This window comes from Oreochromis niloticus, linkage group LG15 (genome assembly GCF_001858045.2).
Source record: "Oreochromis niloticus isolate F11D_XX linkage group LG15, O_niloticus_UMD_NMBU, whole genome shotgun sequence".
Taxonomy (NCBI): Eukaryota; Metazoa; Chordata; class Actinopteri; order Cichliformes; family Cichlidae; genus Oreochromis; species Oreochromis niloticus.
Genome location: NC_031980.2, coordinates 15,059,040 through 15,069,354, shown reverse-complemented (window position 1 = coordinate 15,069,354; position 10,315 = coordinate 15,059,040). Strand labels below are relative to the sequence as shown.

Genomic DNA, 10,315 nt, shown 5'->3' with positions numbered 1-10,315 from the left:
ACATTCAAAAACTACCAATACAGGAGATGGCAGCAATCGTAGCCATACCAAGTAATGTTTTTGAGAGCAGTAACATTTGAGAGAAAGTCAAAGTCTCGCAGATAGGATTAGTGGATTTATGGAAAGGCGTCACAGTTGAAATTCTGTCATTTTTCAGGCTATGCTTAGAAAACCTCTAGTTTGTCTGATTTATTTTTAAAGCAACTTCAATCATTTTAATTAAAACTCATAAAAAAGTTTTCCTACTTAAATGTCCATTCTCAGTGGATCCCGGAGGGCTTTAAGTTTCCACATCACATTTCCATAAGTTGCCTACTGGATATCGACTGGTTTCTAAAGTAGTTAATAATTCAAAATGCTCAAACATTAAATTTGCATTTAATGCCTGTCTTCTGCTGCCAACAGAACACATTCTTAAGTGCTGATACCAAAGTTTTGCAGGTTAATGTCTCAAAGTCTGAACTGCTGATGTTCTCATTTTCATGTGTTCATTTAACTGTGTCTGTTACAATTAATCCACTAATTCCACTTTCCTCTGTTGTCTAATTCAGGGGTTTCAAACTTATTTTAGTCCATGGGGCACAAAATGTGCACCCCAGTTAGATCCCATGTGGGCCAAACCAGTTACATCATTTCATAATAATGTATACTGGCCAAACATTTGGGGTACCCCTAATTTCTTTATTTTTTTGCTCATAAAATGGGAAGTAGGTGGAAATACAGTTTATAAAGCAAAGTCAGACTTTGTACAATTCTAATGAGCTGGAAAGTCAATATTAGGTATGACCACCTGCTTTTTCGTCATTTCTTTAAGTAGTCTTCAGGAATAGTTCAGGCTTGAGGACATTCAAAGCTCTTCTTTGGATGTTTCCGCCTCTTGTTCTGATTTCTGCCGAGATGATCCCACAATGCTTCAGTAATGTTGAGGTCCAGGCTCTGGGGAGACCCATCACTGACTGATTGTGTCCTGTTGTGTGTCTTTCTATCCAGGTATGTTTTTACTGCACTGGCAGTGTGTTTGACATCACTGTCATTTCTATTTTGACAAGACCTCCTACACCACTGGCTGAAATGCAGCTCCAAACCATAACAGAGCCTCCTGTGTTTTACAGTTGGCTGTGTACACTCACTTTCACTCTCCCCTGACCTCCATCGTACATAGCGGCAACAATTTGAAGCCGAAATTTCAAATTTGGGTTCATCAGTCTATAATACTTGTTGCCACTAATTTTCAGTCCGGAGTTTGTGTAATTTGCCGTACCCCAGCCTTTTCTTTGTTCGCCTTCTTCAAGAATGGCTTGTTGACTGTCAGCCTTCCACTGAGACCATTTCTGATGAAGCTTCAGCGAGTCAACTGAAGGTCTAGATGCATCTGTCAGGTCTGCTGTTTTTATTCCTGGTTCTTGAGGACATAACTTTCAGATATTGTTTATCTGCTCTAAATAGTTTTTAGGTCTGCTGCTTCTTACTTTATCCTTCATTTGTGCAGTTTTTTAAGGACACTACGCACACCAGGCCAAGTTTTCAGCTAATAGCTCTTCTTTTAGTGTTTGAATGATTCATAGGCTTTCCTCTGAAAATAGTCAGGTACAAGGACTGGACTGAAGATGGGTGAAAAAGCAGCTGAAGTGTAAAGAAAAACTGAAAGACCTTCAGAAAGTAGTCTTTTTTAAGTTCAAGACAAATTTTTTTTTAAAAAAACAAACGAAGTGCATATCTAAAATAAAAACAAACGAACAAAAAACAGCCCTTCACATTTATTCTTTACTTTATTTTTAAGATGTACATGTATATTCTTAAAATATTCACTCGAGCCATAGCCAAGATTTTATACAAGCTAAACCCATAAAGAAGAAGCCCTTCCTGCTTTCCTCTAAAATTTGCCAACAACAAAAAGTATTATTTCTTAGCAAATAATTTTTTATAATTTAACAATAATTCATATTTCAATTATCCACATTTGTTGCGTTTACTGTAAGTACATTGTGTATTACAATGTGGAAGGTGGACGGTCACAAAGGCTTCAAACGTCGCTTTGTATGGCAATAGTATTTTACATCTTTATGATTTAAACTTGTCTTTTAGAAATACTCTTAAATTTTCCACCAATTTTCTGTCCTGTGTAAAGCTGGAATCCCCACAAAAGAAAGAGTTCATTTTTATGGAAAAATTCACTGCAGTTCTCCAACTGCAAAGCCATCCAGTGGACCCAGTTGGAGCTTGAGCCTCCAGGCTGCACGTTTGATACCCATTTTTGATTGATTTTATGACACTGTAAGTGCAGCTGTTATTTCCAGCTGTTTTAATGTAACATGTGGTAGTCCCTTAATGGAAAAGTCAATGAGAAGTGTTGAGTTTGTGGTGACAGAATGACATTATCACATAAACATGGTTATTGAATTGTAAAATCCGCTTAGTGTAATTTGAGGGATAAAAAATTCACAGTATAGATGGATGCAAAGAGGGGAAAAGCAGATTAGCCTTTGTTTAAGCCACTTGGAAAATTGTTGGAATTTCAGTGATAAATCTATAGTTACATGTTTTTAGAAACACTTAAGGATTAAGTGTTCTTTTATGGGCTAAGACCACCCATGAACTGGAGAAACAGAATAATTAAGCCTCTCAATCTCACCACAAATGGGAGCTTTATTGAAATATTGATTATTTATTAGTCATTATGAGGCAGGTAAACTATGAGTCTTTCTCTGATGGAGTTTCACTGCAGTATTTATCTTAATTAGCCCCTCAGAGTTGGACATATAATATAATGATGACTCTTCTGTTGTGTTTTTTTAATATTTTTTATTGTGCATCAGTGTGATGAATCAGGCGGATCTACACCAGCCAGCCAGTGAATGGGCTGTGGTTTCAGATGGGGCTGTATTCAGCCTCACTGCTTCATAAAACGGAGCCTAAAGGGAGCTCCGGAGACAGAGATCGAGAGCTACAGAGATCGAAGTGGTGAAATGAGCGTGGCGCGCAGGGGAGCCATATCAATAATGTATAGATATTTCATCAGTATTTTGTCTCTGGGTGGTGGTGATTGCCAGTTTATAGAAAGCACTGTATACCAAAAAGCCTCTCCAAAGACAACAAAGCCCATCTCCCGTGTCAACTCTGTCATTACTATTGCCGTCTTGTTCAAGGAAACTTTGTGGAGTCTATTTCCTTTTACGGCCCTTCATAGGACACACACCAGCACTCCCCGCGCCTCGCTGTTCCCTGAACATAATGAGGTGCGGCAAGATGAGACCTGTACCTTCTGGCATTCTTAGGATGAAACTTTGTCAAAGAAAAAGTAAAGTTTATGGAAATGCCCAATGAGCAGGGACTTGTGCCATTTCCCTCCATCATTTCCGTACACAGCAGAAGCCGCAGCACACACTCCTGCAGCTATATCACATGAAAAATGACTTTTGCTGTGACAAAAGCTGCCCCCTCCTTCCTCACTTCCACCAAATCCAATTTAGTAGTTTCCAAATCACTCCACTGCCTCTCTGAATATGATAAGGAGACGCTTCCATATTTTTAGTACAATTGTAGGTGGAATTTGGGGGTTATTACGGCTGTAAATTACACCTGAAAGAAAACAATGCAGTTCTGTAGATGGTAAATACACAGCTCAATCTAGGCAGCGTCAAACATTTAAGTAAAAATGGTGTTTTATCCACTGGGGAAACAGGAGCAACAAATAGGCTTTATACAGGTTTTACAAGATCATCCATAACTGGCAGCAATGTGGATGTAAATCCCTCAAAGAAATATCAGAAATCATGTAAATGCAGTAAATGTGTAGCCTACAGACCAACTCTTCTCTATAGGCAGATATAATGTTACTCTTTCACAGACTATTAGGTTTATTACATTTCAGGAAAAATGAAAGTGCTGTTGCACCAAACTGCAACAGCCCCACCTATGCTAATCTCCTCACCACATATCAGCAGGATCGACTGTGTTTCTACTTATTTATAATAATTATTAAAGTGGCCGATGCATATAGTAACATGGTCAAAGGTTAAAAAATAAAGAGGTCAGCATATGTGCATGTTGTCCCTTTAAACTCAGGCTTTTTTGTTTTTACTATTTTCTACAGTGCAAATCAATACTGAAGAGATCAGAGTTCGCTTTAATGATGGTACTGAAGTTTTCCCGACTATTTTAACCAGGTGCATGAGGTCATCACCTGGAATGTTTTTTGTTTAGCAGGTAAACCTCAAACACTGATTTTTTTTTTTTTGCCTTGTTAATGTATTTGAGACCATCTCTTGTGTTGTGCCAAGATAAATGGACTGACATTTATATAGCACTTTCCTCAAAGCACTCAAAGCACCTACACACAGATATACACTCATACAGTGCTTTATTCACAGTGTTTTATCTATCACGGACACACACAGGCACACACTGATGGATGCATTAGGGCAATCTGGGTTTATTATTTTGCTCAGGGACACCTCAACGTGCAGACTGGTGGAGATCGGACTCACAGTTCCTATCTGCTTCTAAAACCCCTAAAGCACCAATGTGACTGGTCCTTTAGGGGTCAACACAGCGGCTCATTTGCTTCTATCTCACCCTCTGCCTAAGATCTTCCTCTATCGCACCAACATGTCCTTCTTCACTACCTCCATGAATCTTCTCTGTGATCTTCACTTTTCCTTCACCCTGGCAGCTCCATATTACCAAAATTCCTTTACAATGATGAGTGAGACTGAAGATGTCAGAAAACCATTACTTCAATCTATCGCTGCTAAAGCTGGTTCTACAAACCTCCGGATCATGAGCTGTGCTTAGCTGACATGATGTAATATGCTCACATATTGTTCATGTGAGGTTGCATTTAAATAATTTTAGAACCTGGTAAGGACCAAGTGATTTTTTTTTTATATTTAATCAGAATTGAAAGATGTACATGAATGAGGACTATTGTTATTATTATTATTATTAGTCTATTATGTGGGATTAACCACTCATTAATTGAGCATGGCCAGACAGCTTGGAAGATCTAAACAATTCTGAAAGTGGCCGCAACCGTCAGCTATCATGGAAAACCAGACAAAAAGTCAGCGCTGCTGCAGAGAATAAGTTCATTAAAGTCACCACCCTCACAAATCAACAATTAACACTTGAGATTAGAGCCCACATCAGTGATTACCAGGGTTCAAGTGGCAGACACATCTCAGCGTCAGCTGTTGGGAGCTAACAGTTTGAATTGGGCCTTCATGGTTGAACTGCTGCAAAGAAATGGCAGCTGAGAGAGCTCAGTAAGAACAACAGAACTGCTTAGGCGGGAAATGGATATTAAACTAGTGGAAAGCTGGACTTTGGTCTGATGAGTCCAATGAGTTTTCATCCTTCAGCTCTTTGTGAGAAAAAGAGACGGCGATTTGATGTTTTTTTGGGGGGGGTTGTTTTCCTTTTTAAAAATTCAAGTCAATACTTTACCAGCAATGAGACCAAGAAATATGAAGAATCACTTGAGCTAAACTGAGATAGTTTGGACAAGCTGAACTTTATAATGAAGAAAGGCCTCATGGCTGCACAGTTTTGTGTTTTCCTCAAAAAATCATCTTGATTAAACTTTTGAAAGTGTGGCGAAAGAGATGCTTCGGTACGCCATTGTCACGCCCAGCTCGTCTCATAAGCTTTCTTGGTCGGGAGCCATGAGCTTCACTTTTGAGTGTAACTCTTCCACCTGCAAAGCAGTTCGACAGAGTTCAGCAGCAGACCTTGAATATTTAAAATGGACAGTGTGAGACTGCAGGTTAAATATGAAACGAACGACCTGCTAACCAAGTTAGAAGAGAGAATGTGTTGACCTCGCAGAATACATGACCAACACATTATCGTGCATGCAACTGAGCTCAATCTGGTTGTCCAGGGAATACAAACCAAGCTTAAATTTAAGAATTCCTGTACTTAAAATTGCACAAAAGGTTGCCAGCTGCACACAGCCAACATTTTGCAACCCAAATGACTGCTGAGAAGACAAAAGGCCCACAATATCAGCCTCGCCCAGCTTCCTGCGGACAGAGCTCTCCACTGACACTTTTTAATTTGGAAAATGTTCCACAAGTTTGTATGTTTTACTTTCCGTCAGTGGAAAGGATTCTCCCCAGTGTTTTTCACAATTCATGTGAACAGCAAACATGATCTCCCTTACTGCTGCAACAAGGCTGATAAGATGGCAATAAAAGGAAAAACCTTCTTCAGGCTGAAGACCAGTTTGAAGTATGTAAAAAAAACAAAAACATAAATGTGGTGAGAATTATGTGAGGAAAAGCAGTAAAACGCAGAGAAAAGATTAAGGCATCAAGCTTTTCTGGGTTTAATCAAATAGAACAAAGAAACACGGGAAAGCTCACACAAAAACTTAATTTATCCATCCTTTAATTTTCTTAAAGATTATCCATTGAGTGTCACGGGGGGCTTGAACCTATGCCAGCTGTCTTGGGTTGTGAGGTGAGGTACACCCTGGAGAGGTCACAAGTCCATCAAAGAGCGACAGCCAATTTAGATTTAGATCAATCCCAGGACCCGCAGTGCTAGTCAATGTGCTGCCAAGAAAATAAGCTTAATTCAAAGAGTCCGAAAGTTTACAAGAAGCAGAACACAGTGAATATATACAGACAAAAGTATTCTACCAGGTGGGAGAAATGTTTTGTGGACATCTATGCTGATCTGGTCACCCATGTTGTCCAAGTCACGAAGCTGAAGGAATCATCATCTCGAGGGTTTTTTTTCTCTGCAGGAATCTGAAAAGTTTTTTAACCCATGTTCTGGTTTTTACTCATTAAAAGCCACCTGATACAGTCGCAGAAGGGAGGCAGCTAAACACTGGTGGGAGATGGAAGAGACTGTTCAAGCACTGAGGTAAAGAATGCCCCAACTTTGTACTGTAAAATACAATAATAGCAAAAAACTGAATCATCTAATGCTCCTGAAGAAAATAAGGTAACGTTCTGTGAAATGTTCACGTAAATAGGAAAATTACCTGTTTTCGTTTTTTCTGGATGAAAAAAATTCCCGATGTTGAAAGAGCACTCCGGCAGTTTAGAAGCTCACAGACTACAAAAAGCAGGAGCTCGAATTGAGTTGAGAAGTTGAGAAATCACGACTTTTACTCCCGAGTATGTGGGAGAAGTGTCAAACACTGTGTACTCTGTGCCCTTTGTAGGTTATTATTGTCATTTACAGGCACTTTACCGGTAAAGGTGAAAAAGTACAAAGGATCTGAACTTTCTCTCTTTTAGCGTTCTTCTCACATTTACCTCATCACTTTGTCGGGTCTTTCACTGGGCAGTTATCCTTGTATTAAATCGCAAGCCCTCGTTAAGTCTGGCTGTTCTGAAGAACAATTCGTTCTTTATTGTCCGTGCGCTGGTACACCCCGTAAATCAGACCGTCTGGTAAGCAATTTGAGAAGGCAGCATCAAAAGACAAAAAGGGCAAAAAAAAAAGGCAAAACAAAAATAATAAATGAAAAATTTAAAAAGAAGAAGCTGTGAGGTCAACCTGCAGTCACTCTGAAAGATTTTGCAAAATGTCAGTCAGAAAATTACACCTTCAGGTTAAAGGCGTCCCTCCACCTTTTCTCCTCAAGCGATGACATTCTCACTTCACCAAGTTAATGGAGTAAAGGAAAAAAAACACAAATCACATCTCATTCTTTAATTTTCTGTGGTTTTACTCCTTTGTAGCCTGGAGCGAGGAAAATTCATTGACGTTGTACTAACTTGGTGGAGCTGCACAAAACTTATTGTGATTTGATGTTGAGTACAACAAATACTGGCTCTCTGATATAAGCAGTGCTCAGTGTTAGCCACTGAAGAAATCCTTTGGGGGGGGGAAATGTGGGAACTCATTAAGGAATAAAAAAAAGGCCTGACCTTTCAGTATAAATGCAAGCATGTGGGCGAACATTGGTGCGTACTTGCTACCACTTTTTATCCACTCACTGTGGCTTTAACAGAGCGTGTGCTAAATAAACAAAGCAACTCCACACATTTTACAACTCAAGCCGAGGTTCATCAGCCTGCTGCTATATTTCATGCAGCACAGAGGACGTCTATGTCATGAAGAACATCTCCACCTGGGCAAATGAAAAAACATGGATGATGCAGGAGGTAAGTGAAAAGCTAAAAGTACCGGAATACCGCTTTCAAGTCTGGTGATGAGGCTGCGCTTAGAACAGGAAGAGCAGCAAATCATCCCCATGCTGGGAAGCTTTCTTTTGTGACCCTAGTAACACCTGGCGCATGTGCCAGGTGATAACAGGTCACAAGGCAGCCAGATTTAATCTAATGAAGTCATTTTGACCTAAACCAAATATGTCTGTTGCTGAGGAAAAACTAGGCTGATCACAAGCAGGGTGTTTGATTCATGGAGAGACATTTGTTTGGTTTTGGGGATCAAAATTGCTAATTTCAGTTTGCTTGCCTGCCCACATTATTGCAAAGCTCATATTTGAGTGTAAATTGTGGTTAACTAGTTTGTCAAATTCTGTCAAATTGACAGTTATATCAAACATTTGTATCGCATTTGACTAAAAACACCAAGCTTATACACAAGTATATATGCTCAGCTAAATGAATGGCATACACTGCATACAACAGTGCAGGCCTAACTGTTTTATCTGATGCTCACAAGCAAATGCAAGTAACACTGACTGCAGTTCACTTAAAGGCCATGGGTGTCTTTCTGGGATGCAACAAAACAAAACAACATTTAAGGGTGACATCAAGTTAAAATAAATAAAAATGTTCTTTTTTGCCATGTCACTTATCTTTAGATGTTTGTCCCCTCTGGTTGCTTTGAGCAGGATCGGTGTTTATGCCTGATATCCAAGTAGCTTTACAGGTATTTTAGTGGCTTGGGAGTCTTTGAAAATGCAGCAGCAGGCATAAGTGCAGTTTCTGTGTGTCACGTTCATTGAAAAGCTGATCACAGAGTGGGCTGACACTACACTGGCAGCCTCGCTGTGCTGCTGTAAGAAACAAAGCACACAGAATAGCTGTATGGTGTCACGAACAAAGACCCCCCCCCCGATCACTTGTTCTGATGGAGACTGAAGACCTGTGCTGCAGCTTCATCGGCCGACGCCCCAAATGGGAGTCATTTGTTACCTCATGGCATCAAGCCGAGAATCTGCTAGTAATAGATTTGTGCTGCAATGCCTGCTCGAGTCCATCAGCTGAAAAATTTATGCAATTAAATTTTTAATTTCATCGGGGTAATCAGGTCAGGACTGTCTGACTTTATTATCAGGACTAAAGCCTGTTATTAAAATCAGTAGGATGAAGACTTGATTCACAGTCGTGACTTTTGGGTTCACTGATGATGTTGTGAAGTCCCCAAACTTTTTATTTTTAATGTTTCCGATATCATCAGATGTGAGGCTAATAACGCAGCTTGGAAACTGGAGGGAAGTCGATGAGCAACCTGCACTACCTAATCAGGATCTTAAGAAGGACTGCGCTCTCAGTAATGATACAAATTAAACTAAGATTTCAGAATAAAGTCAAGGTGAGGATGTACAGGCTGAGAGGAGGTGGAAAGAGATTGAGGAAAGTGTAAAAATGTCTCTGATGGGTACACAGAACTGGATGCAGTGCCTGGTTTCACTACATGTGCAAAAGTAATTACTAACATGTGGCACCAGGGCAAATTGGGTTTTTGAGTAACGAAAGAAGCCTACTGTCGCTATTTACAAAGAGAGCGTAGTGACAAGATTGTGTGTATGAGGGAAGTCAGAGATTTTTACAAGTTCCTTTCTCAAGGTGAAAAATATAGGAAGAGCGGTATTAAATCAAGCATGCAAAGTGATTTTCTGACGTTTGTGGCACGCAATTTACTGCTAATTGTGTCGAAATTTAACACAGAAAAAATGTATCTTTTTTGGCACTTGATATTAAAATTAACTGATGGGGTCTGTGTGTAGGAAACTCCACAAAACTATGAGAGTTTACTTGCTATTTTGACCCATTTAACAAATTTGGCCCTTAATCATTAATTTCCGGTGTTTTAGTCTCATTGCCACAGGTATATAAAATCAAGCACCTGACTGTGAACCTTGCCTTTAGAAACATTTCTAAAAGAATGAATTGATCTAAAGTGAGTGGTGTTACTGCAAAGTAGAAGTGTTCAGAAACCACCTCCAACGCTACTCTAGCATTAACATCAGCACAACCGCTGTGCTCCAGGAGCTTCATGGCCTATATTTCTGTAGCCAAGCAGCTTGTCTAGGGGAAATTTGTAGGCGATCCCATCCTTCTGTCCATATAGGGTAAACGTAAAGATTTGTATAGTACCAACA

General features: G+C 39.7%; 1 long non-coding RNA gene across 1 annotated transcript; it reads right to left on the bottom strand.

The window, feature by feature from the left end:
* Nucleotides 1–6,373: 6,373 nt before the first annotated feature.
* On the bottom strand, nt 6,374–10,315 carry LOC109194790 (uncharacterized). The gene is made up of 3 exons (XR_002056524.2): nt 6,995–10,315; nt 6,645–6,837; nt 6,374–6,557 (listed from the first exon to the last, which is right to left on the bottom strand). It is a non-coding gene; the product is annotated as an uncharacterized LOC109194790 (long non-coding RNA).